The following is a 27,162-nucleotide window of genomic DNA, read 5'->3' as shown; positions in this document are numbered from 1 at the left end:
ATCGTGATTGGCAAAACGTTACCAGAGTTATTCTCTAATAAAGACAGACATCCCCGATTTGAAAAAACAGGCCTGGTCTTTCAGGGGCGTACAGGTTTATTTGCATTGGTCCTTAAGGGGTTAAATGCAACCACATTATAGAAATAGTTCTGAATAAGTTCTTAGTCCTAGTACATGCGTGACAATTGCTTATTATCTTTGTGTGCCAAACTTTGGTGGTCACTATTAAACCCTCAACATATTTTAGCATAGTAGTTAATCTAGGGCCTCAGATATGACTCCTTGTCATCCTACAACAATTCTGGCTTAATGAAAAATCATTTTAACCGGTTGTTGGCGAAGGACGAGCTAGCTTGCCCTGAGACGGCAAGCAGTGTATGACGCGGGCTCCCGACTCAAGCCCGCTTCATTCCGCGTCTCCCCCAGCTAATTCCTGTAGCTGGGGGCCAGCATTAGTAGCCGACATGCAGGGATTGCCATAGCCGGCTATTAACCCTTTAGATCGCCGCTGTCAAAGTTGACAGCGGCATCTAAAGGGACATTTAAACTCTCCCTGGTGGTCCAGTGAGGTGGATGGCCCCCTACAGCACGATCATGGGGGGCGATCCACTGCTGAGGTAGCCTGAGGGCTTACCTCTCCTTCACTGCCAGATCCTGCGCTCTGAATGATAAAGCCTGGGAGGGCTAGGCTTTATCAATCGGGTACTGAGCACACAGATCAGTGTGGTTTTATGAAACCACATTGATCTGTATGAGGAATCTAATGATTCCTCCTAAAAGTCCCCTAAGGGGACTAAAAGTGTAAAAGTAAAAAAAAAAAAAAAAAGTTTAAAAACTCACATTAATCCCTTCCTTATTAAAAGTTTAAGTCACCCCCTTTTCCCAAATTCAATATAAAAATATGTAACCATGATAAAAATAAACAAATGTGGTATCGCCGCGCGCATAAATGTCCGAACTATAAAAATATATCCTTAATTATACTGCACGGTCAATGGCGTACGTGCAAAAAAAATCCAAAATAGCGTATTTTTGGTCACTTTTTAGATCATGAAAAAATGAATAAAAAGCGATCAAAACAGTCTGATCAATACAAAAATGGTACCTCTAAAAACTTCAGATCACGGCGCAAAAAATGAGCCCTCATACCACCCTCTACGCGGAAAAGTAAAAAGTTATAGGAGTCAGAAGATAACTTTAAATATATTAATTTTCGTGCATGTAGTTATGATTTTTTCCAGAAGTAAGACAAAATCAAACCTATATAAGTAGGGTATCATTTTAATTGTACAGACCTACAGAATAAAAATGTGTAATTTTTACCGAAAAATGTACTGCGTAGAAACGAAAGCCCCCCAAACTTACAAATGGTGTTTTTTCAACAATTTTGTCGCACAATGAATTTTGGGGGGTTTCACTGTAGATTTTTGGGTCAAATGACTGAGGTCATTACAAAAGTAGAATTGGTGGCGCAAAAAATAAGCCATCATATGAATTTTTAGGTGCAGAATTGAAAGGGTTATGATTTTTAAAAGTAAGGAGGAAAAAATGAAAGTACAAAAACGGAAAAACCCTGCGTCCTTGAGGGGTTAAATAATGGCACGTTAGTGTTCCAGATCAGAAAATGCCAATTAGTGTTGTTTACTACTCTATGATGGTCTGAATTCTTTTTAAGCATGTCCTTCACTAATGATTAACTATTATCTACATTCAACATTCTTAACATCTGGGTATTTTATCTCTTTCATTTTTTTTTTACCTGGCATTCTAAGGTCCAAACTATTTTTTATTTTTTTTTATACCTATATGAGAAACAAGCTTTACTTTTTAATTGCATCCTTTAACCCCTTAAGGACTCAAGGTTTTTCAGTTTTTTGCACTTTCGATTTTTCCTCCTTACCTTTTAAAAATCATAACCCTTTCAATTTTCCACCTCAAAATCCATTAAACATATATGTATATATTTTTTTTATTTACACTGTTTTATTTTTTTTTATGGGAAAAGGGGGGTGATTCAAACTTTTATTAGGGAAGGGGTTAAATGACCTTCATTAACACTTTTTTTTAGCAGGGTTATAGGTCCCATAGGGACCATATTCCAGGTGGTAAAAGAACTGGGGAGATTTTGATCATGTGATCAAAAGGTCCTAAAGACTCAAAGTTCAGGAGAATAAGTAGGATGGTGCCGCAGTGTGTGAGTTTGTATACTATTGTGTTTGTGTATGCAAGTGTTTGTGTATGCATGTCAGTGTATGTGGTCCCTCAAGTTACAATATTAATTGGTTCCAAGACAAACATTGTATGTTGAAACCATTCTATTTTGAAAACTGATAATTGTTGGGTAATGGGGTTTAGTAGGCTGTCATAATGGGTCATTCCCCCTGTGGGCTTGGTGTTGCGGAGGCAGTGGTCACCGCCCCGGCGCTATGCCAGTGTTAGATTAGGGAACCACTATGACTAGGTGGCCTTGATGTGGCCAGTGGGCTTGTACTTTTTGATCAAAATGTATACTAACAACCTTTTCATTTATGCTGAGAAGCAAGTAGATCAAAATACAAATGGTGGATGTGCGGCTATGTTTCTGTTTCTCTATTTATTTATTTATTTTTTTTACATTTGTCGTCTGTCCCCTCAACGCTCCATGCTCATCAATCCTGCAATGGCTGACTGTAGCATAGGAGCGCCGATCGTACGGCATCTAAAGGGTTAACGTTGGGCATCAGCCTGATCTGTGATGGTAGGCAGCAGCCACAGGTCCCGGCTGCTATCAGCAGGTATGAAGGGCGCTCAGTTCCTGAGCTCACTTATGCACCTGCCACATCACTGCACCATATAAAGATGGCTTTCTGCGGCAAGGGGTTAAATAACCCCTTGTTGACAAGAGTAAAAGCTGAAGACAGGTTCCCTTTCAAGAAGAAATGTGAACAGTACAGTAAGTTCTTTGTGTATAAAATAAAACCTATATAAATTGGGTATTGTTGTAATCATATTGACCTACAGAATAAAGATAACTTGTAATATTTACTATAAGGTGCACTGCGCAGAAACAGACAATTTGCAAAATTGTGATGTGTTTTAAATTTTGCCCCACAATGAATTTCTTGCTTTGCTGTAGATTTTTTTTAAATAAAATTAGTTATATCATTGGAAATCAGAATTGTTCCTGCATAAAGAAGCCCTTATGTGACCCTGTAGATGGAAAATTGAATGTCACATCTTCAAGCTGTTAAAAAGTGCCTGTGATACTATTGTATGAAACTGATCTAAGGGTGTATTCATACATGTTGCTACAATACTGGCATATTTAAAGGAATATTTTTATCTCCAAAAGGAAAATAAAGCATTTAGCAGTCTTCAGAAGCACCCTATTTACCCAACCATATAGATAAATAGGATGCTATCTGACCAGGAGACAGTTTTCATCTGTTCTTGTGTTTATCTGTTCGATGAGGGATCCAAGAAGTCGGATCCCCCATCGATCAGCTTGTTATCCACTATTCTGTAATATCAATATGGAGAGGGCAGTGGAGTCCGGCACTAAGTAACTAGGGTAAATCAGCTGCAGGAGTCGGCAGCAGTGGAAGCTTGCAAACACTGGATTTACTGTGGTGCAGTGTCCGTACAAATAGATAGCAGTATAGACAAATAGAAGACACAGGACAGCACTCACCATCCAAGTGGACTTTATTATCAATCATTCGGAGGCATCCGAGATAGACCCAGGTGGAGGCGGGGAGCACAGCTGGGACAGACTGTTTCATGCAATTAGCTCTTCTTCAAGCCGGTGTACCATCTTGTCCACTTGGAGGGTGAGTGCTGTCCTGTGTCTTCTATTTGTCTATCCGCTATTCTGTGTACAGGGGATTTGCTAGAAAAAATGTCACATTATACTAATACTTATATTTCTCCCACTAGAGAAAGCCATGATAGTTCATACACATGATGCAAACTGATGGAGGTTAGAGATTTTCCAGAATTGTATGGATGTTTGTAACTCAACAACTGAACTTAAATAATATGAAATAGAAAAAGTTTCTCATAGTTTTTAGATAATCAATATCAATTGACTTGATAAGGAAAAGTAAAGCATACTTGAACTTTTTCTATTAACAGTCACAACACTAGCTTCTGCAATCATTTTAGGGCAGTGATTTGGAAGCATAAAACACAATCTCCTGCTGTGAGATGTTCCATCAGATGTAGCCTCATGCTGGCCTTCAAATATATACAGTATCGTGATGTCTTTTCTTTTTTTTTTTCATTAATGCAAAATGTATAAACTTTCATGTTATTACTATGGAGTCTAGGTTGTTATTAGTATTTATAAAACACTAATTCTACTTAATTGTAGTAATTTACAAGTGAAATATTATATACATACATTTTTGTATACATACTCATTGACATAGTGGATTCAATTTAACCACTTCACTTGTGACATTGTGTGGGCCTTAACAACTAGCATCGTATATATATTTCACAGGTCTGTGAGGCAAGTGCGGGGGCTATGTTCCCTTCAGGGACAGCAGGTATCGCTTTATAGATTGTGGCATTTAAAAGGAAAAAATACATGTGCTAGTGGGGATCCGATTGTGACTTACACAATGCAATGCTGGGGTCCTAAGCACCTAAGATTGCAGCAGGAGGACTCCTACTTACTAATGAGCCAGCCATAGGCTCTATAATAATACAGTCTGTCTCAGGCAGACATTACTAACAGAGTTGAGCGAACTCAGTTTAACGCTAACCGGCAAAGAAATAAGTCCATTAACATGTTTATAACACTGTCTAAAAGTTTTAAAGCCCTCTATAACACTGCTAGAAATGTATTCAAGTAGTTTTAAAGGGGTTTTAAGGCTCAGTTATGGTGACATGGAGTAAGTACAAGAGGTTTTGAGTCTGGCAAGTTAAAAAGATGGCATGGATTTTTCCAGGCATTTCAAAAATTATTCCTTTTTGGGGGCAGCAACTGGTTTTGAGTCTGGCAAGTGAATAAGATGGCATGGATTTTTCAAGGCGTTCCACAAATTATCCCTTTTTTTGGGAGATGATGGGTTGCGTATGTGTAGGCCTGACTGGAAATAGGGTGATGGTGGATTGTTTCTAGTACTAGCCACCGTACAGCAGGAGGCGATGGACTAGACTGGTGTTACTAATAGCATACAGCAGGAGGTGGCAGACTGACATTAGCCAGCATACAGTAGGAGGTTTCGGACTGATATTAGCCAGCGTACAGCAGGAGGTGGGCGACTGGTGTTACTAGTAGGGTACTGGTGTAGTTTCTAGTAGTAGCCAGCGTACAGCAGGAGGTGTCAGACTGGCATTAGCTAGGGTACAGCTAGGGTACTGGCATTAGCTAGGGTACCTCCTTTAACCATTTCACTCTGTTGTGTGGGCCTTAACAACTGGCATCGTATATATACAGCGCAGCCATGCGGTAGATGTCTGTGAGGTAAGTGCAGGGGCTGTGTTCACTTCACAGACAGTAGGCACCGCTTTATAGATTGTGGCGGATTGGCATTAGTCAACGTATAGTGGGAGGTGGCGAACTTGCATTAGCCAATGTACCGCAGGAGGAGGTGAACTAGTAATATAGTAGAAGAAAACATACATAAGTTCAGACCACCAATGTTAATGCAAATATATCCAAGAACAAATCATGAGGGGTGACACCACCTCAATAAACAACCTACATAGTACCCCTCAATAGAAAACAATGTACAGACACAAATATAGGAAAATCCTTACTCAATTTTATTTGGTATATGATACATGAACAGCAGAACCCCCCCCCCCCCTAAAAAACATACACACATTGGACAGAATTAAAAACAGGCGGTGGGGGAACACCATGAAAAGGTAACAGACTATAATCCTGTATAGATGATTTCTTATGGGGACAAACCAGACCTAATTATGATAAATACTATAGAAATATATTACATTAAAGTGCAGAAGTGCATGCAATTCATATATGGTGCAGAATAGGGTACTATGTAAACAATAGGGTCACATCATGTGCCAAGTAATATGCATCATACATAAAGTGCATGTGCCTGTCAATAGGAATCTAAATGAGGCTCTGTATGAGACCTTGAGGTAGAAGCCATATTGGCTACAATAAGTCTGGGCTGTATGCCCTAGAAAAATAACAAGCAGTCACTATAATAAGCAGTAATCATACATATAGGCTATGTGCCCTAACAGCTGACAGGCAATCAATACAATAGGCAAAAACAATAAACACTATACAAACCAAGATATGTGTGGCTGGTCTGCTCCGGTGTTCCCCCACCTCAACACTCTGACGCGTTTCGCCCCGCTTCCACCGGGAGTGAGTAATATAGTAGCACCCAGCGTACTGCATTGGTGGTGGTAGTACTGTCAAATCAGTAACATCTGGCACAGGATGTTAAAATTCCTCACATATTCATGCCCGATTCATTTTAGAAAAACTTTAGTTTTTCCTCGTTGCTGGATGACATTCTTGTTTGCTTCCGGGCACTGCTAAGGTAAGCCTCAACCTGGTTGTTTAGGCGATGGTTTGAGGACAACTCGTGTCAGGGGGGGAATAGCGGATGCAGCAACATTGTCATCATGTACTTCAACGTGAAGATGCTGCTGCTGCTCCTTCCTTTTGCAGGGGTAGTATTGGCCGAGGGAGTGGAGCATTGACTTAGCGGAGAGCAGAGACTGGACCATTGTTCGTCAGGTGTTTAGTGCTGGAAAGCCATGGCAAGTTGGCTGCGTATCTTCTCCTTGTACATATCTAATTTAACCTACTTCTCAGAAAGTGCAGAAAATTCCCCAATTTGGCTTTATACCAAGGGTCTAAGAGTGTGGCTATCCAGTACTTCTCTTTTTCCTTAAGTGCACAATACTTCTTTCACTGCACAAGTATGAAAGTACATATAGTAAGCTATCCTTTCCAGCTTGTTTTGTCTCTGTCCCATACTCTCGAGGTTGGTCATGGTCCTCTTCATCTTCAGTGTTGCCTTGTGTAGGGTCTAAGTCCCCAATCCCTTTCACAGATTCTATCATTAAATCATTCTCCTCCACCTTAGGTCCTACTTCCTCATATAACTCCTCCTTAAGGGGAACATCCATACTGCTGCCAGCCAGATGTGAACTTTCCTCCATCACTCCTTTCTCAACCATCACTGTTAGCGTTTGCTCTAAAAGGAATATCACATCACTTTATAAAATCACTAATTTCAAAGTTGTCCTGAGTGACAAATCTTGTGGCCTCTATGAAAGGCCTTATCATGCCAAATGTGTCTCTGATTAGCTGCCAATCCCTCAGCTGTAAGTCACACTGGCTCCGAAAATTGTCTGTCTGCTGCATTAGGTAGTACGGCAGTCCAACATGTGGAATGTTGAGTTCCAGTGTGTTAGAACATCGCAAATAAGGCGCTGTTGTGGTAGATCATTTAGGCGCTGTAAGCGAAGGAAGGTATGTTTAACCCCTTAAGGACACAGTCCATTTTGACCTTAAGGACACAGCCCTTTTTTTCCAAATCTGACATGTGTCACTTTATGCATTAATAACTCTGAGATGCTTTTACTTATTCTGATTTGATGTTTTATCGTGACATATTCTACTTTAACCCCTTAATGACCAAGCCCATTTTAAACCTTAAGGACCAGGCCAATTTTATTTTTGCGTTTTTGTTTTTTCCTCCTTGGCTTCTAAAATCCATAACTCCTTTATGTGACAAAAAAGCAACATTTTTGGAATTTTTTTATTTTTTACATTTACGCTATTCACTGTACCGGATATTTAAACATTATATTTTGATAGTACGGACATTTACACACGCGGCGATACCAAATATGTTTATTTAAAAAAATACGCTTTTGGGGGGTAAAATGGGAAAAACTGACAATTTTCATTTTTATTGGGGGAGGGGGTTTTTCACTTTTTTAACTTTTTATTTTTACATTTTTCAAATTTTATTTTACACTTTTTATGTCCCCATAGGGGACTATCTATAGCAATCCTTTGATTGCTAATACCGTTCAGTGCTATGTTTAGGACATAGCACTGCTCAGTATTATCGGTGATCTTCTGCTCTGGTCTGCTCGATCTCAGACCAGAGCAGAAGACCCTGGGAGACGGCCGGAGCAAGGTAAGGGGACCTCCGGCTGCCATGCTGGATGATCAGATCGCCGCAGCAGCCCTGTTTGCGATCCGATCATCATTTCAAAGTGCAGCACTGCCGCAGATGCCGTGATCTGTATTGATCACGGCATCTGAGGGGTTAATGGCGGACATCCGCGCGATCGTGGATGTCGGCCATTACCAGTGGTTCCCCGGCTGCTACCAGCAACCGGAACCTGCCGTGTATGACGCGAGCACCGTTACGTTACGGGAAGTCCCGCCAAACCAGGACATACATTTACATCCGTGGCCGTTAAGGGGTTAAGATATGGTAAATTTTCATTGATACATGCATCATTTCTGTCATGTCTGGGCAGGGAAAGAGTGCAGCACTGAACTTACACACAACCCCTGTCTCTGCCTACTTATGTACCCGCCCTAGCCAGCGGGTCCGTAACCACGGTGCCAGTCCCTTCCTAAATAAGTGAAGGCCGTAACAGAATAAACTACAACAATACAGACACAGGTCAAGGTACAGTAGGGAGCAGACAGACTAACAGAAGCAAAACTAACTCACACACACACATACCACAAGTCAAAGTCCACTATCCACGTCAAAACCAGGAGTTGTCAAAGTACAAAAATGCTAATATCAGAGAGAAGACTCAGAAAGCGGAGCCAAAAGGGTCAAAATGCCAGATATCACAGATACAGTATAAATCTAGCTAGGAGTAAACAGAGCTCTTTACCAGGCAATGATTGGGAGTAGACTGCCAGCTTAACCTCTTGGGGACGCAGGGCGTATGCATACTCCCTGCATCTCCGATCCTTAAGGACCCAGGGCGTACCTGTATGCCCGTGGGAATTCCAGTCCCCACCCCTCGCCGGGTGGGGACCGGGATGTCTGCTGAATAAATTCAGCAGGCATCCCATGCCAACGTCTGGGGGGTCCTGAGACCGGCGATCTGTGGCGATTCTGGGTCATACGGTCTCCGCTGACCTGGAAAATAAGGGGGATCGGGGGCTTTCCAAAAAAGCCTTCCTATCCCTGCTATTGGTCAGGCAGAAGCAACCGACAAATAGCAGATCGGGGGTGGGGGTTCAATTTTGGTTCCCCCGCTCTACCCACTCACGGTAGTCCAGGCAGAGCAGAGGGAACTGTCCTGTGAACGGGGGCGGAGTTCCCTTACCGGCGACGGGTGACGATCGGCAGTGGGCGGCATTCCTGTCCCTGGTGCGCGGGCTGTGCATGATGGGAGAATATCCCCATAGGAACAGGACAGCTCCCGGGACGCGAGTCATCAGAAAGCAGTTAGACAGAAAACAGCAACTCAACTTCAGAAGCTAATAACTAGTGGAAGGATTAAGATTTTTTAATAGAAGTAATTTACAAATCTGTTTAAATTTCTGGAGCCAGTTGATATATAAAAAAAAAAAAGTTTTGGACTGGAATACCCCTTTAACCCCTTCATGACCCAGCCCATTTTCCCCTTCATGACCTGGGCATTTTTTGAAAATCTGACCACTGTCACTTTAAACATTAATAACTCTGGAATGCTTTTACTTATCATTCTGATTCCGAGATTGTTTTTTCGTGACATATTCTACTTTATGTCATTGGTAAAATTTCACTGATATTTGCATCCTTTCTTGGTAAAAAATCTAAAAATTTCAAGAAAATTTAGAAAATTTCGCATTTTTCTAACTTTGAAAGTATCTGCTTGAAAGGAAAATGGATATTCCAAATAAAGTACATATTGATTCACATATACAATAGGTCTACTTTGTGTTTGCATAAAAAAATTGACAAGTTTTTACTTTTGAAAGACACCAGAGGGCTTCAAAGTTCCGCAGCAATTTTCCAATTTTTCTCAAGATTTTCAAAATCGTAATTTTTCAGGGCCCAGTTCAGGTTGGAAGTGGATTTTAAGGGTCTTCATATTAGAAATACCCCATAAATGACCCCATTATAAAAACTGCACCCCCCAAAGTATTCAAAATGACATTCAGTAAGTGTTTTAACCCTTTAGGTGTTTCACAGGAATAGCAGCAAAGTGAAGAAGAAAATTCTAAATCTTCATTTTTTACACTCGCATTTTCTTGTAGACCCAATTTTTGAATTTTTACAAGGGGTAAAAGGAGAGAAATCACCCTAAAATTTGTAACCCAATTTTCTCTTGAGTAAGGAAATACCTAATATGCGTATGTAAAGTGTTCATCGGGCGCAGTAGAGGGCTCAGAAGGGAAGGAGCGACAATGGGATTTTGGAGAGTGAGTTTTTCTGAAAGGGTTTTTGAGGGGCATGTCCCATTTAGGAAGCCCCTATGGTGCCAGAACAGTGGACCCCCCCACATGTAACCCCATTTTGGAAACTATACCCCTCATGGAATTTAATAAGGGGTGCAGTGAGTATTTACACCCCACTGGCGTTTGACAGATATTTGAAACAGTGGACTGTGCAAATCAAAAATTTTATTTTTCATTTTCACAGACCACTGTTCCAAAAATCTGTCATACACCAGTGGGGTGTAAATGCTCACTGCACCACTTATTACATTCCGTGAGGGGTGTAGTTTCCAAAATGGGGTCACATATGGATATTTATTGTTTTGCGTTTGTCAGAACTGCTGTAACAATCAGCCACCCCTGTGCAAATCGCCTCAAATGTACATGGTGCACTCTCCCTTCTGGGCCTTGTTGTGCGCCCCCAGAGCACTTTGCGCCCACATATGGGGTATCTCCGTAGTCGGGAGAAATTGCATTACAAATTTAGAGTGTCTTTTTTCCCCTTTTACCTCTTGTGAAAATGAAAAGTATAGGGCAACACCAGCATGTCAGTGTAAAAAAAATAATTTTTTTACACTAACATGCTGGTGTAGACCCCAACTTCACCTTTTCATAAGGGGTTAAAGAAGAAAAAGCCCCCCAAAATTTGTAAGGCAATTTCTCCCGAGTACGGCGATACCCCATATGTGTCCCAAAACTGTTGCCCTGAAATACGACAGGGCTCCAAAGTGAGAGAGTGCCATGCGCATTTGAGGCCTGAATTAGGGATTTGCATAGGGGTGGACATAGGGGTATTCTATGCCAATGATTCCCAAACAGGGTGCCTCCAGCTGTTGCAAAACTCCCAGCATGCCTGGACAGTCAATGGCTGTCCGGCAATACTGGGAGTTATTATTTTGCAACAGCTGGAGGCTCCGTTTTGGAAACAGTAGCGTACGATACGTTTTTCATTTTTTTGGGGAGGGGGGCTGTGTAGGGGTATGTGTATATGTAGTGTTTTTTACTTTTTATTTTAGGTTAGTGTTAGTGTAGTGTAGTGTTTTTAAGGTACAGTCACATGGGCAGAGGTTCACAGCAAGTTTGCCGCTGGAAGTTTGAGCTGCAGCGCAAAATTTGCGCCATCTCAAACTTGCAGCACTCACTGTAAACCTCCGCCCATGTGAGTGTACCCTGTACATTCACATTGGGGGGAGGGGGGCAAACATCCAGCTGTTGCAAACTCAGAGCATGCCCTTTGGCTGTCCGTGCATGCTGGGAGTTGTAGTTTTGCAACAGCTGGAGGAACACTGGTTTGGAAACACTAAGTTAAGTAATAAACTTTCAAGTGTTTTGCAACCAACCTTAGTGTTTCCAAACCAGTGTGCCTCCAGCTGTTGCAAAACTACAACTCCCAGCATGCATGGTCTGTCAGTGCATGCTGGGAGTTATGGTTTTGCAACAATTGCAACAGCTGGAGGCACTGAGGTAGGAAACGGACAATGTTTCCCAACTAGTGTGCATCCAGTTGTTGCAAAACTACAACTCCCAGCATGCCCAGGCATGCTGGAAGTTGTAGTTCGGCAATATCTGAAGGATCAGATGTTGCCGAACTACAACTTCCAGCATGCTTGGGCAGTCTGGGCATGCTGGGAGTTGTAGTTTTGCAACATCTGGAGGTCCACAGTTTGGAGACCACTGTATAATGGTCTCCAATCTGTGCTCTTCCAGATGTTAGAGAACTACAACTCCCAGCATGCCTGGATAGACTGAGCATGCTGAGATTTGTAGTTTTGCAACATCTGGAAGAGCACAGATTGGAGACCATTATACAGTGGTCTCCAAACTGAGGACCTCCAGATGTTGCAAAACTACAACTCCCAGCATGCCCAGAAAGCCAAAGGCTGTCTGGGCATGCTGGGAGTTGCAGTTTTGAAACTCTCAGAGGCAGCAGTGAGATCGCTTTACGGCGATCTAACTGCTGCCAATGAAGATGCCGCACTGCTGCCGGAAACTCACCTCCGGGACGCAGCGCCGCCGGGACCGCCTGGAGGAATCCACTCGCACCGGGACCGCTCGGGACACCGCTCGGACGGATAAGTGACGCCGGGGGACGGGTCAGGGACACTTAGCAGAGCGGTGTGTGTCCCGATCCCCGTGATCCCGACTCACACACCGCGCTGCTAAGTATTTTCATAGCGAAACGCTGCTATCAGCTAGTCAGATTTGACCAGCTGATAGCAGCGATCGCTGGGGGGGAGGGGTGGGGGATGAAACCCCCCGTGGTCGCATGGTAAGATGGCTGGCTATCAGTGATAGCCACCATCTTACCGGGCGCTGCGGGATGCCGCGAGTAGCGGCAAAAATGTTCATGACGTACCTGTATGTCATGGGTCGGGAACACCTTGCCACCCATGACGTACAGGTAGGTCATAGGTCGGGAAGGGGTTAAGTCCTCTTCTCCTGCTGGAACTGGTTTCTTCTTTGTAGGGAAGAAAGATGGCTCACTCCGTGCATGCATTGACTACAGGTGATAAGGATGATCATTATGATTTTGATTACTGATCAATATATACAAATATATACAAATATATATATATATAGACGTGGCAATTAACAATGGAAACATCATGCTATCCCTGTAGCATAACCCAATTGCTGAAAGAACACAACGTATACAAAGACATTATCGCTACCCTAAGTCTTGTCAGGTTGTATCCAGACTGACCTGTAGACGTGACTGGTCTAGATCAACTATATGAGTGTATGTATAAGCTTTGAGCGTATGTACCGAACAAACTATGAACGTGTGGCTAGAATGAACTGCATGGGTGAGCATATACACTGAACAAACTATATGACCAGATGCACAGAGCAATTAATCCACACATGTGCCTAATACCACTATACAACTACATGAAACACTGACGTATGATGCAGCACCTGAATTTATTCATATGGCGTCTATCCCACTGTACAATAACTAGAAAGTACTGATGTGAGGCGCTCTCTCTACATATATATATTTTTTTTATATACGTGTGAGGAATAATGAGTATATCACCGCCTATGTGTCATAATGCTGTTGCTCTGAAGGCGTGTCAGTAACAACCATGCAACGTACCCCCCTGCAGGCGTGGCAGGCATGATGGTTATACACCATCTATGTGTCGTAATGTTGTTGCTCTGAAGAAGTGTCAGCAACAACAACTATGCAATGTATGCCCCTGCTGTATAATGGGTATACATCACCTATGTATGGTGTTATTGCTGTTCTGAAGGCGTGTCAGTAACAACAATTATGCGACGTACCCCTCCTGCAGGCGCGGCAGGCATAACAGGTATACGCCACCTATGTGTCATAATGTCGTTGCTCTGGAGACGTGTCAGTAACAACAACTGCAATGTATCCCCCTGCAGACGAGGCAGGCATAATGGGTATACACCACCTATGTGTCATGTTATTGTTGTGCTGAAGGCGTGTCAGTAACGACAATAATGCAATGTACCCTTTCTGCAACGTGGCGGGCTTAATGGGTAAACACCGCCTGTGTGTAGTGTCAATGTCGTTCTGAAGACATGTCAGTAACAACGATAATGCAACGTACCCCGTTTGCAGTGTGAACGGTTTAATGGGTAAACACCGCCTGTGCGTCATGTAATTGTCGTTCTGAAGACATGTCAGCAACAACAACTGCCATGTATCTCCCTGCATATATACAGATGTGTAAGGAACGACTATGTGCGAAACTGTCGTAAAACCGCTATGCGTGGCTGTACCACCAACTTGATGAACCTATACTCGGGCCTACTATATGCGCGTATACACCACCAGCGAATGCATATGTGGCTAACCCCAACCGATGACAGAGAATATGCATGCATGTAGTAACTATTATGACCACATACCTGCGTACAGGGCCACACCCCATGCGCTGTATGAGCATGTGCGCTGCACAACGCTGCGAGCGTGCGAACTTCACAAATACCGCAAGCGCATGTACAGAACACATGCCACGAGCGCACGCGCAGCATGATTCCCACGAGCACACATGTAATATAACCCTACAAACATGCACAATACAAGTCCTGCGAGCGGGTGTGCAGCACAATCCTTATGAGTGCATGTTCAGTATTAATCCTACGAGCATGAGGACCGTGTAATACTATGAACGTGCGTACAGTGTAACTTGTGTGAGCATGTACATAGTATGATTCCTAGGAGTGTGTGTAAAACATGACTCCTACAAGAGCGTGTGTAGTATGAACCCTGCAAGCATGTATACAGCGTAAACCTACAAAGCAAGTGTACAGTATGGATGCTACAATCGTATGTACCGTATGGAACCTACAAGAGTGTGTACCGTATAAACCCAACAAGCGCGTGTACAAAATAAATCCTACAAGCAAGTATACAGTATAATTTATGCGAGCGAGTGTACAGTATAAATGCTACAAGTGAATGTATTGTATAATCCTAACGTGTGTAAAGTATGAATCCAACAAGCGTGTGTACAGCATATCCTACCAGTGTGTATGGCAGAAAACCCTACAGGTGTGTACAGCATGAATCCTACAAGTATGTACACAGCATAATCCTACAGGCATGTACAAGCGTGTGTATAGTATAAATGCTACAAGCATGAATCCTACAAACGTGCACAAGCGTGAGTGCAGTATAAATCCTACAAGCAAGTGTACAGTATAAATCCTAAAGGCGAATGTACAATATAATCCTACAAGCGAGTGTACAGTATGAATCCTATAAGCGAGTGTACAGCATAAATTCTACAAGTGTGTGTACTGTATGAACCCTACAAGCGTGTATACAGTATAAACTCTACAAGTGCGTGTACAGTATAAACTCTACAAGCGTGTAGACAGTATGACCCTGCAAGCGTATGTACAGGATGCACCCAACAAGTACAGCATGAATCCTACGAGCGTGTGTATAGTATAAATCCGACAAGATTATGGACAATAAGAAACTCATGAATCCTACAAGCATGTACAAGCGTGTGTACCATATAAATGTTACCAGCATGAATCCTACAAACGTGGACGAGCGTGAGTACAATATAAGTCCTACGAGCGAGTGTACGGTTATAAATCCTACATGTGAGTGTACTGTATAATTTCTACAAGCTTGTGTACAGTATAAACCCTACAAGCGTATATATAGTATGACTCTACAAGTGTGTATACAATATGACCCTACGAGCGTATGTCCTACAAGTACCGCATGAATCCTATGAGCGGTTGTACAGTATAAAATCTAAAAGCGTATGAATAATGAGAATCTATAGCGTGTGTAAAGCATAAATCCCACAAGCGTGTGTACGGCAGAATCCTACAGACGTATGTACAGCATAAATCCTACCAGCATGTGTACAGGATAAATCCAACCAGCATATGTACCGCATAAATCCTAAAAACCTGTGTACAGAATAAATACTACAAGCATGTGTACAGCATGAATCCTACCAGGATGTGTACATCATGAATCCTACCAGTGTGTGTACAGCATGACTCCTATAAACGTGTGTATGGTATAAATGCTATGAACGTGTACAACAACACAGAACAACAATATGATCGAATGTGTAGAACAAATTATAAGAGTGAACAAATTATATGAGTATGTACAGACCAACCACGTGCACAGACAATAACTTATGTAAATTAACTTAAGAGCATGTACACCGACAACTATGAGCATATGTGTAGAGAGGGGGGAAAAAAAAAAAAAAAAGCGTGTGCCCAGCACAACTACATGACCGTCTATGTATAAGGAATGTGTACATGAAATGACTATATGAGCGTAGACGTGTTAAATAAATAGAAATTGTGAACTGACAGGCCCCAAAGCTATACAATACACCTTTCCCGTTTATTAAGGACAGAACTCCCACCTGAAGTGGAGCTCCAACTCAGATGATTATTCCTGACTGCTAACAACTTGCAACACCGAGAGAATACAAGTAACTGCAGGGGGAGGGGGGAGAAGGATAAAGGAAGACAGGATTAACACTGCTAAGTGAGTACGCCCCCATCCACCCCTGCAGCGTAATCGACCGCAGTATGAGTGAGAATTGTAGCTCCGCAACAGCTGGTAGCACACCACCCGGAAACACTGAAGTATGAATATAAAATATATGAAAAGAAATCCCACGTGAATACCACACTATTAATTGTGCCCCCCAAACAAATATAATACCCAGGGCTCCTCCCACAAATTCAGGCCAGCTGCGCAGGCCTTTATACATATATACACACATATATATATATATATATATATATATATATATATATATATGCTGCAGAAAAACATTATTTTCCTTATGAGATATATCAGCTAGCTATTTGCTTGTGACCAAGAAGATCAAGACCTTGGAACGAGGCCAAAAGAAGGAGTTGGAGACAAAATATTTGAAGAAATATAGACTGTGCAGAAGGGCAGATATGTATGGAATTTTCTGAATAGGAGGATGGCAACATCAGTGAACTACAGCCAAGAAAGAAATGAATGTTTAATATGCTAAAATATACAGACGAAATATTCAAATAACCAATTAAAATATAACAAGATGAAATTTGACGTGATAACTAACCTCCCCTTTTTGTCAAATGTAAAAACCAATTTACTTCCGTGTAATAAACAGAACTCCTTGAGACAGCTCCTTAGCCAGTATGCTGAGAAGGAGATGTATATCAACATTTTATCTGGTGTTTATTTCTTGTGTCGACACTCAGCAGTATACAGCGGCAGTCACGCACATTTTAAAGCCTAACCAGCAGCCATCCTTGTCATTTGGTGTCAGAAGTGGGATCTGATCCCTGGACCACACTCGAGGGAAGAGCGAAGTATGGTGGACCAACATACCCGGACATCCAGGGCGACACAAAACTGTCGAAATTAGGAGCCTAATCTCCACAAGAACGTGGTGAGTCTGCTGATTTCTTTATGAATCTGTAGATTATCTGTGTCCTTTGGACAGTATTTTGGGAGTCTGGGAGATGGTTTTTGTCAACCCTCTAGGACCAACCTTTAGCGACAGGGAATCTCCCCGCTATGTGGTCTCAATTTCACAGAGGAGTTTTAGTCACAGGTGACTGACTGCTGCTGCTTAAATCTAAGTCCACAGTTTAGCAAATCGGAAGAAGCTGTGAGAGAACCAGTACAATGATCTCCCGGGGTCTTCTGCTCTGGCCTGAGATCGAGCAGACCAGAGAAGAAGATCACCGATAATACTGACCGTTGCTATGTCCTATGAATAGCACTGAACAGTATTAGCAATCAATTGATGCTATAGATAGTGAAAAATGTGAAAAATCCCCTTACCCAATAAAAATAAAAATTGTCAGTTTTTCCCATTTTACCCCCAAAAAGCGTAAAATCATTTTTTTTTTATAAACATATTTGGTATCGCCGCATGCGTTAATGTCCGAACTTTCAAAATATAATGTTAATGATCCCGTACGGTGAATGGCGTAAATGTAAAAAATTTAAAAAGTCCAAAAATGCTGCTTTTTTGTCACATTTTATTAAAAAAAATAATAAAAATTACTGTATATGCCAGCGTATAAGACGAATGGGTGTATAAGACGACCCCCAACTTTTACAGTTAAAATGTAAAGTTTTGGATATAATCGCCATATAAGACTACCCCTCTACCGCAATGTACAGTACCTTGTAGTTCCCCCCACATTAGGTAGGCAGCATGTTCCCCCACATTAGCTTGGCAGTATAGTTCCCCCCCCCCATTAGGTAGGCAGTATAGTCCCCCCCCCATTAGGTAGGCAGTATAGTTCCCCCCCCCACATTAGGTAGGCAGTATAGTTCCCCCCCCACATTAGGTAGGCAGTATAGTCCCCCCCCCCACATTAGGTAGGCAGTATAGTTCCCCCCCCACATTAGGTAGGCAGCATGTTCCCCCACATTAGGTTGCAGTTCCCCCACATTAGGTTGCCAGTTCCCCCACATTAGGTTGCCAGCTCCCCGCTCCCCAACATTAGGTGGGGAGTTCCCCAACATTAGTAGGCAGTTCCCCCACATTTGTAGGCAGCTTCCCCCACAATAGTAGGCAGCTCTCCCCACAATAGTAGGCAGCTCCCCCCACAATAGTAGGCAGCTCCCCCCACAATAGTAGGCAGCTCCCCCCAATAATAGTAGGCAGCTCCTCCCAATAATAGTAGGCTGCTCCCCCATAATAGTAGGCAGCTCCCCCCATAATAGTAGGCAGCTCCCCCCATAATAGTAGGCAGCTCCCCCCACATTTGGTTGTCAGCTCCACCCCCCCCCCCCCTTCCTCACAGACATACAGCGTCAGCCTCCAGCCATATAAAGTGTATGGCTGGAGGCTGTATGTCTGTACTGCCCCCACTGTGATCCGGTCACCGCTCCTCCGGCCCAGGGTCACATCTACTGCTATGGCCTATGGACCATAGCAGGAGGTGCCAGTACCTGGGGAGCGGTGACCGGAACACTGAAGATGATAACGCGCAGCCGGTCACTTACCATTCCCTAGCCAACGCGCGTCCTCCTGCGGTCCTCCTGCGTCTCTATGGTTGTACGCATGGGACGTCACTGACGTACAACCATAAAGGCGGAGGACCAGGAGGACCAGAGGATCATCGCAGGAGGATGCGCGTTGGCCAGGGAATGGCAAGTGACCGACGGACATCCTTATGTCCCGTAAAGATTTTTCGGCACACAGGGATGTCCGGCATAGGAATACTTCTTTTTATGTGTCCGGCCCGGCTCCCGTGTGTGGCTGCAGACGGGGGCCGGCCATAGCAGGTAAAAACTAATACTGTCTACTAAAAACCAGAGGGCCTCCAGCTGTTGTGAAACTACAACTCCCAGCATGCCCGGACAGCCTTTGCCGGTCCAGGCATGCTGGGAGTTGTAGTTTCTCAACAGCTGGAGGCCCCCTGGTTTTTAGTTTCAGTAATTAGTTTTTACATGCTATGGCCGGCTTCCGCTTACAGCCGCTCACGGGAGTCGGGCCGGGCAGATAATCATAGGTATTCCTATGCCGGACCCCAGTACCCGGCGTGTAAGAAGACCCCCGACTTGTCAGAAGAAAATTCGGGGTTAAAAAGTCGTCTTATACGCCGGGATATAGGGTATCTAAAAGTTTCATATAGGCAAATGTGGTATCAATAAAAAGTACAGATGACGGCACAAAAAATGAGCCCTCATACCGATATATGGAAAAATGAAAAAGTTATAGGTGTCAAAATAGGACGATTTTAGATAACTGATTTTGTACAAAAAGTTTTAAATTTTTTTTTAAGCGGTACAAAAATATAAAAGCATCTAGCCATGGTATCATTTTAATCATATTGACCCACAGAAAAAAAGAACACATGTCATTTTTACCGTAAAGTTTACAGTGTGAAAACAAAACCCTCCAAATTGTGCAAAATTGTGGTTTTCATTAAAATGTCCTCCCTAGAAAAAAACTTTGTTGGGTTTGCCGTACATTTTATGGTAAAATTAGAGGTTTCATTACAATTTACAATTGGTCACGCAAAAAACAAGCCCTTATATTGGTCTGTAGATGGAAATATAAAAGAATTATGGATTTTAGAAGGCAAGGAGGAAAAAACGCAAAAAGAAAATTGGCCTGGTCCTTAAAGGGCACCTCTCATCAAATAAACTTTTGATATATTTTAGATTAATGAATGTTGAATAACTTTCCAATATCATGTTAATGAAATATATGCTTCTTTGTATTGTATTTTTCCCGATCAGTCCTGTCAGCAAGCATTTCTGACTCATGCTGGAGTCCTAAACACTCAGAGCTGCCAGCCTGCTTTGTTCACAGCCAAACAGGTTGTGAACAAAGCAGGCTGGCAGCTCTGAGTGTTCTCCTTTGTGAACAAAGCAGACTGGCAGCTTGTAGTGTTTAGGACTCCAGCATGAGTCTGAAATGCTTGCTGCCAGGACTGGTAGGGAGACCCCTAGTGGTCATTTCTTCAAAGTGGAAAATTAAATAGAAAGAAGCATATTTTTTAATAACATGCAATTGTGAAGTTATTCTGCATACATTAATCTATAATATATCAAAAGTTTTTTTGATGAGAGGTACCCTTTAACCCCTTAACGGCCTAGGACGTATATTTACATCCTTGGCCGGCTCCCTCGATATAAAGCGGGGTCACGCGGTGACCCCACGTCATATCGGGTCGGTCCCGGCATGTATCTGATGCCGGGACCTGGGGGCTAATAACGCGCGGCAGCGATCGTGGTGCCGCCCGCTATTAACCCTTTAGATGCGGCTTTCAAAGTTGAACGCCTCTTCTAAAATGAAAGTGAAAGCTGCCCAGCTGCTCAGCGGGGCTGATTGGGACTACCGCAGTGAAAATGCAGTGTCCCGATCAGCTGGGACACGAGCGGAGGTCCTTTTACCTGCCTCCGGCGTGTCCCCTCGGCGATTGATTGCTCCAAGCCTGAGATGCAGGCTTGAGCAATCGACCGCCGACAACGCTGATCATTGCAAAGCTATGGCTTTGCAGTGAACAGTGCTGGCAATCAGTGTGTGCAGTGTTATAGGTCCTATGGGAGCTATAACAATGCAAAAAAAGTGTAAAAAAAAAGTGAATAAATGTGATTTAACCCTTTCCTTAATAAAAGTTCAAATCACCCCCCTTTTCCCATAAAAAAAATAAAGAAACATTATGTAAATAAAAATAAATATAAACATATGTGGTATCGCCGTGTGCGTAAATGTCCGAGCTATAAAAATATATCATTAATTAAACCACACGGTCAATGACGTACGCGCAAAAAAATTCCAAAGTCCAAAATAACGTATTTTTGGTTGCTTTTTATATCATGAAAAAATAAATAGAAAGCGATCAAAAAGTCTGATCAATACAACAATGATACCACTAAAAACTTCAGATGACGGCGCAAAAAATGAGCTCTCATACCGCCCCATATGCGGAGAAATAAAAAAGTTATAGGGGTCAGAAGAGGACAAATTTTTAATGTTTACATTTTTCTGCATGTAAACAAACAATAGAAGAGGTCCGGCACAATGGTAGCAGGTAAAATCCGGTGCTTTATTCAACATGCAGAATAGCATATGGTACAGGAGACAATAGCCTACGCGTTTCGGGCTGTTGAGCCCTTAGTCATGGCATAAAAACATGGTGTAACAATGGACTTATATACACAGATATCCAGTCACATGATCATTAACACACCCAGAGACTGGGTGACTGGGTTGACAGCTACCTGCAACCTTTAACTAGGGTGACCCCAAGTTTCATCCGAGATACTAAACATGTCTTGAATATTATGGAGCACGTCCAATGGAATGATACATACGCATGGGCTACTTGTGATGTAGCATCACTATACCCTTCAATTCCTTGGGAGGAGGGCCTACGTGCACTGGCTAAACATATGGATCTTTATAGCACCTACTCCCCTGGTTTGAAGGAGTTCATTTTAATGGCCACTGAATTTTTGTTAAAAAATATTTTTTTTTATGTTTAACGGCCATTTTTTCCTTCAAACCAGGGGGGCATCGATGGGGGCTAAATATTCCCCATCGTTTGCAAATATCTACATGAGCCAGTGGGAGGAGGAGATCATCTTTTCTGATACCAACCCATTCCAATCACACATTAAGTGGATGGGGAGGTATATAGATGATCTCCTCCTCATCTGGAAAGGGACAGAGAGGGAATTTGCAGAATTTATGAAATTTATAAATTGCAATAACCTTAATCTTTCATTTACGTCTACCTTTTCACACAACAGTATTTCCTTCCTGGATGTGTGCCTATCCACCAGGAATAACAATATCGTGGTGGCTCCATACAGAAAGGAGAATGCGGAGAACTCCATACTACAAGCTAGTTCGTGCCATCCATCACATGTTGTGAATAATATCCCCTTTGGAGAATGGTGTAGGCTTAAACGTAATTGTTCTGAAGAGAGTACTTTTTTGAAAGAATCAGATATACTTTTTGAAAGGTTACAAGAAAGGGGATATAGTGCCTCTGTTCTGAGTAAAGCTAGAGATAAGGCGGCTGCCCTTGACAGATGTACACTTATATCACAAAAGCCCTATAGAAAAAATAAAATACAAAATAATGATTTGGCTCCATATTTCATTACACAATATAGTAAGCAGTATCATAAGATAGGACAAATTATCAGGAGATACCTACCTATATTAGAACAGGACCATATGTTCTGTGATTTATTACAAAATAATGTGAGAATGGTATCCAGAAGGGGACCTTCTTTGGGGACTATCCTTTCTCCAAGCATGTATAACAGTTCCATCCAGAATAGGGGAGATGGGGAAAGTAGATGGTTACGACATATTGGCAATTGGAAATGCGGCCACAATATTTGTGTCACGTGCAAACATATGCATGTGGACAAACATTTCCAATCTTACTATAATAATAAAATCTATCATATGAAGGATTACATTAATTGCAATTCTAAAAATATTATTTATTTAGCTTCTTGTGAATTATGTCATTGCCAATATGTTGGGTGTACCAGCAATACATTAAAAACTAGGATACGCATGTCTGATGCGAGAAAAGCACTTTCATTTAATATCTCAGCTCTGTCCAGGCATTTTAAAAATACCCATAATGGGAATGTGGATTCCTTGCGGGTTATGGGAATTGAAAAAGTCAAAAGACCTGTTAGAGGAGGAAATATGAGAAGATTATTATTAAATCGTGAGTCCTATTGGATGTTTATGCTGGGGACCAGGGAGCCCAATGGACTTAATTTACGTCAGGATCTTATACTTACCTATTAATGTGTATCATTGATATTTGTCCCGTTGGCTTCTTTTCCGATTTCCCTATTTTTTCCTATTATTTTCCTATTTTTTCCTATACCTCCTCATATATATATATATATATATATATATATATATATATATATATATATGCACATGTTTGTTCATTTATAGGTGTACACGTATTTGCACACATTCATATATATATGTGTAGCATAATATCGTACTATGTATGGATAATTGAATTTAAACCGTTGAGAAAGGGCTGGAGATTTTCCATATACATACCCTGTGTGTTCATATATATATATATCTTTTTTATATCCTTTTTGTAACCAGGTATTTATATGTAATAGGTGGATTATATGTCTGGATCAATGCCGCTTTTTATGTCTATCCTGATTCTCTGTGTGTGTTAATGATCATGTGACTGGATATCTGTGTATATAAGTCCATTGTTACACCATGTTTTTATGCCATGACTAAGGGCTCAACAGCCCGAAACGCGTAGGCTATTGTCTCCTGTACCATATGCTATTCTGCATGTTGAATAAAGCACCGGATTTTACCTGCTACCATTGTGCCGGACCTCTTCTATTGTTTGTTTGCTGCACGTGGAGAGGAACGCCACCTCTCTGGTCGGAGCACTGGAGCAGCGGTAAGGGGGATCGAGCGGAGGACTTCACATTTTTCTGCATGTAGTTATGATTTTTTACAGAAGTACAACAAAATCAAACCTATATAAGTAGGCTATCATTTTAATCGTATGGACCTACAGAAAAAAGATAAGGTGTAATTTTTACCGAAAAATGTACTGCGTAGAAACGGAAGCCCCCAAAATTTACAAAATGGCGTTTTTTCTTCAATTTCGTCGCACAATGATTTTTTTTTCCGTTTCGCCATAGATTTTTGGGTAAAATGACTGATGTCACTGCAAAGTAGAATTGGTGGCTCAAGAAATAAGCCGTCATATGGATTTTTAGGTTCAAAATTGAAAGGGTTATGATTTTTAAAAGGTAAGTAGGAAAAAACGAAAGTGCAAAAACGGAAAAACCTGTGGTCCTTAAGGGGTTAAATGGATACTCCGGTGGTTAAGATTTTTGGCTATATTGCATCTTCTTTAATGGTCATGTTTTTTGCAATTGACATGTGTTATATGTTTGTGTAGCATGTGTCTTTTTTTCTTACCTGTTTGTGTGCCAGGAAGTTCTGTAGTTCTGTGTTAGATCTCTTACTGTTGTCCACAGGTTAGGATTAGGCTGTGGAAAAGAGGTCATAGCTTTTTTTTTCCCCACTGTTCTTTTAAAACTACATGACAGAGATAGGCTATGCCCCCTCATCTCCCCCTCCTGGAGGACGCAGGTGTGCATGAGAGAGATAAGCCACGCCCCCTCATCTTCCCCTCCTGGAGGACACAGGTGTGCATGACAGCAAGAACCTCCTACACAGCTCCTCATCTCCCCCTGCCCCCTGCTTTGTCTTGTGAGGACGCAGGTCTGCACTGAAAGAAGACAGAGAAGATCTGTGTGAAGGGGAGGATAACAAGGTGCATTGGCTGGGGATGTATAGACTGCAGAGGAATAAGTCTCGGACTGGGGATGATTTCTATGTGTGAGGGGGGTACTCCTGAATGACATATGCTGGGAGTTGTAGTCCCTGTTATGTGTGTGTGCTAGTGTTTACAAACCAGTGTGCCTCCAGCTGTTGCAAAACTACAACTCCCAGCATGCTTGGACAGACTTTGGGCATGCTGGGAGTTGTAGTTTTGCAACAGCTGGAGGCAAACTGGTTGGGAAACACTGTCCTAGCCTATTCAGCATACACATCATGTTACACCAGTGTTTACAAACCAGTGTGCCTCCAGCTGTTGTAAAACTACAACTCCCAGCATTCCCTGACAGTCTTTGGGCATGCTGGGAGTTATAGTCTTGCAACAGCTGGAGGCACACTTATTGGTAAACGCTGGCCTAGCCTATTCAGTATATTACAAACAAAGTGCATTGTTTCCCAACCAGGATGTCTTCAGCTGTATCATAACTACAACTCCCAGCATGCCCGGACAGCTTTTGGCTGTCCAGGCATGCTGGTAGTAGTAGTTGTGCAACACCTGGAGGCACCCTGGTTGGGAAACACTGGTGTATGCCCTATAGATGTGTGGTGAATTACAACCCCCAGGAGACTACAGAGGCAGCATGCTGGTGTCATACCACAGACTGAAGACTCCTGAATGACACATGCTGGGAATTGTAGTCCCTTTTGTGTGTGTATGCCAGTGTATCCCAACCAGGGCTGATTATATTAGTGTGCTGTGTATAAGGGGGCTGACCCAGGAAAATAGTAGGGAGGGTAAAGGGCAGAACAAACAAACAAACAAAAAAGTAGCCGCCCCAAACCAGCAAGGAATGTGACATGCTGGGATTTGTAGTTTTCAGCACAGCAAGAAACAGGAAATAGAAGCAAAGATAGAAAAACAAAGTGGGGGATAAAAAGACAACAAAGAACAGAAATAGAGTTGCCTAAACAACAAGAATAGAAATGAAAGAAAACAAACAGGGTAAGTCAAAAACGGAAAAACACGTTGACCACCAGAGTACCCCTTTAAGGTTAAAATGGGCTTGGTCCTTAACTCCTTGGGGACGGAGCCCATTATAACCCTATGGACGGGAGCAATTTTTTCAATTCTGACCACTGTCAATGTAAGCATTAATAACTCTGGGATGCTTTTACTTTTCATTCTGATTCCAAGATAGTTTTTTTGTGACATATTCTACTTCATGTTAGTGGTAAATTTTTGTCAATACTTGCATCATTTCTTGGTGAAAAATTCCAAAATGTGATGAAAAAATAGAACATTTTGCATTTTTCTAACTTTGAAGCTCTCTGTAAGGAAAACAAACATTCTAAATAAATGATATATATTGATTCACAAATACAATATGTCTACTTTATGTTTGCATCATAAAGTTGACATGTTTTTACTTTTGGAAGACATCAGAGGGCTTCAAAGTTCCGCAGCAATTTTCAAATTTTTCACTAAATTTTCTAAATCGGAATTTTTCAGGGACCAGTTCAGTTTTGAAGTGGATTTGAAGGGCCTTCATATTAGAAATGCCAAATAAATTACCCCATTATAAAAACTGCACCCCTCAAAGTATTTAAAATGACATTCAGAAAGTTTGTTAACGCTTTAGGTGTTTCACAGGCATAGCAGCAAAGTGTAGGAGAAAATTCAATATTTTAATTTTTTACACTCGCATGTTCATTTAGACCCAGTTTTTGAATTTTTACAAGGGGTAATAGGAGAAAAAGCCCCCCAAAATTTGCAACCCAATTTCTCTCGAGTAAGGAAATACCATATGTTTATGTGAAGTGTTCGGAGGGGCAGTAGAGGGCACAGAAGGGAAGGAGCAACAATGGGATTTTTGAGAGGGAATTTTTCTGAAATGGTTTTTGAGGGGCATGTCACATTTAGGAAACCCCGATGGTGCCAGAACAGCAAAAAAAAAAAAAAAAAAAAAATGGCATACAATTTTGGAAACTACTCCCCTCAAGCCACGTAACAAGGGGTCCAGTGAGCCTTAACACACCACAGGTGTTTGACAACTTTTCGTTAAAATCAGATGTGTAAATGAAAAACTAAAATTTTTCACTAAAGTGCAGTTTTTATTCCCAAATTTACCATTTTTACAAAGGGTAATGGGAGAAAATGCCCCCCAAAATTTGTAACTCCATCTCTTCTGAGTATGGAAATACCCCATGTTAAGGCGTAAAATGCTCTGCGGGCGAACTACAATGCTCAGAAGAGAAGGAGTCACATTTGGCTTTAGGAAAGCAAATTTTGCTGAAATGGTTTTTGGGGGGCATGTGGCATTTAGGAAGCCCCTATGGTGCCAGAACAGCACAAAATACCCACATGGCATACTATTTTGGAAACTAAACCCCTCAAGGCACGTAAAAAGGGGTACAGTGAGCCTTAACATCCCACAGCTGATTGACGAACTTTCGTTATTC

The sequence above is a fragment of the Hyla sarda genome, chromosome 2, assembly GCF_029499605.1.
Source record: "Hyla sarda isolate aHylSar1 chromosome 2, aHylSar1.hap1, whole genome shotgun sequence".
Classification (NCBI taxonomy): Eukaryota; Metazoa; Chordata; class Amphibia; order Anura; family Hylidae; genus Hyla; species Hyla sarda.
The sequence above is the reverse complement of the archived record's forward strand: the minus strand, read 5'-3'. Positions refer to the sequence as shown.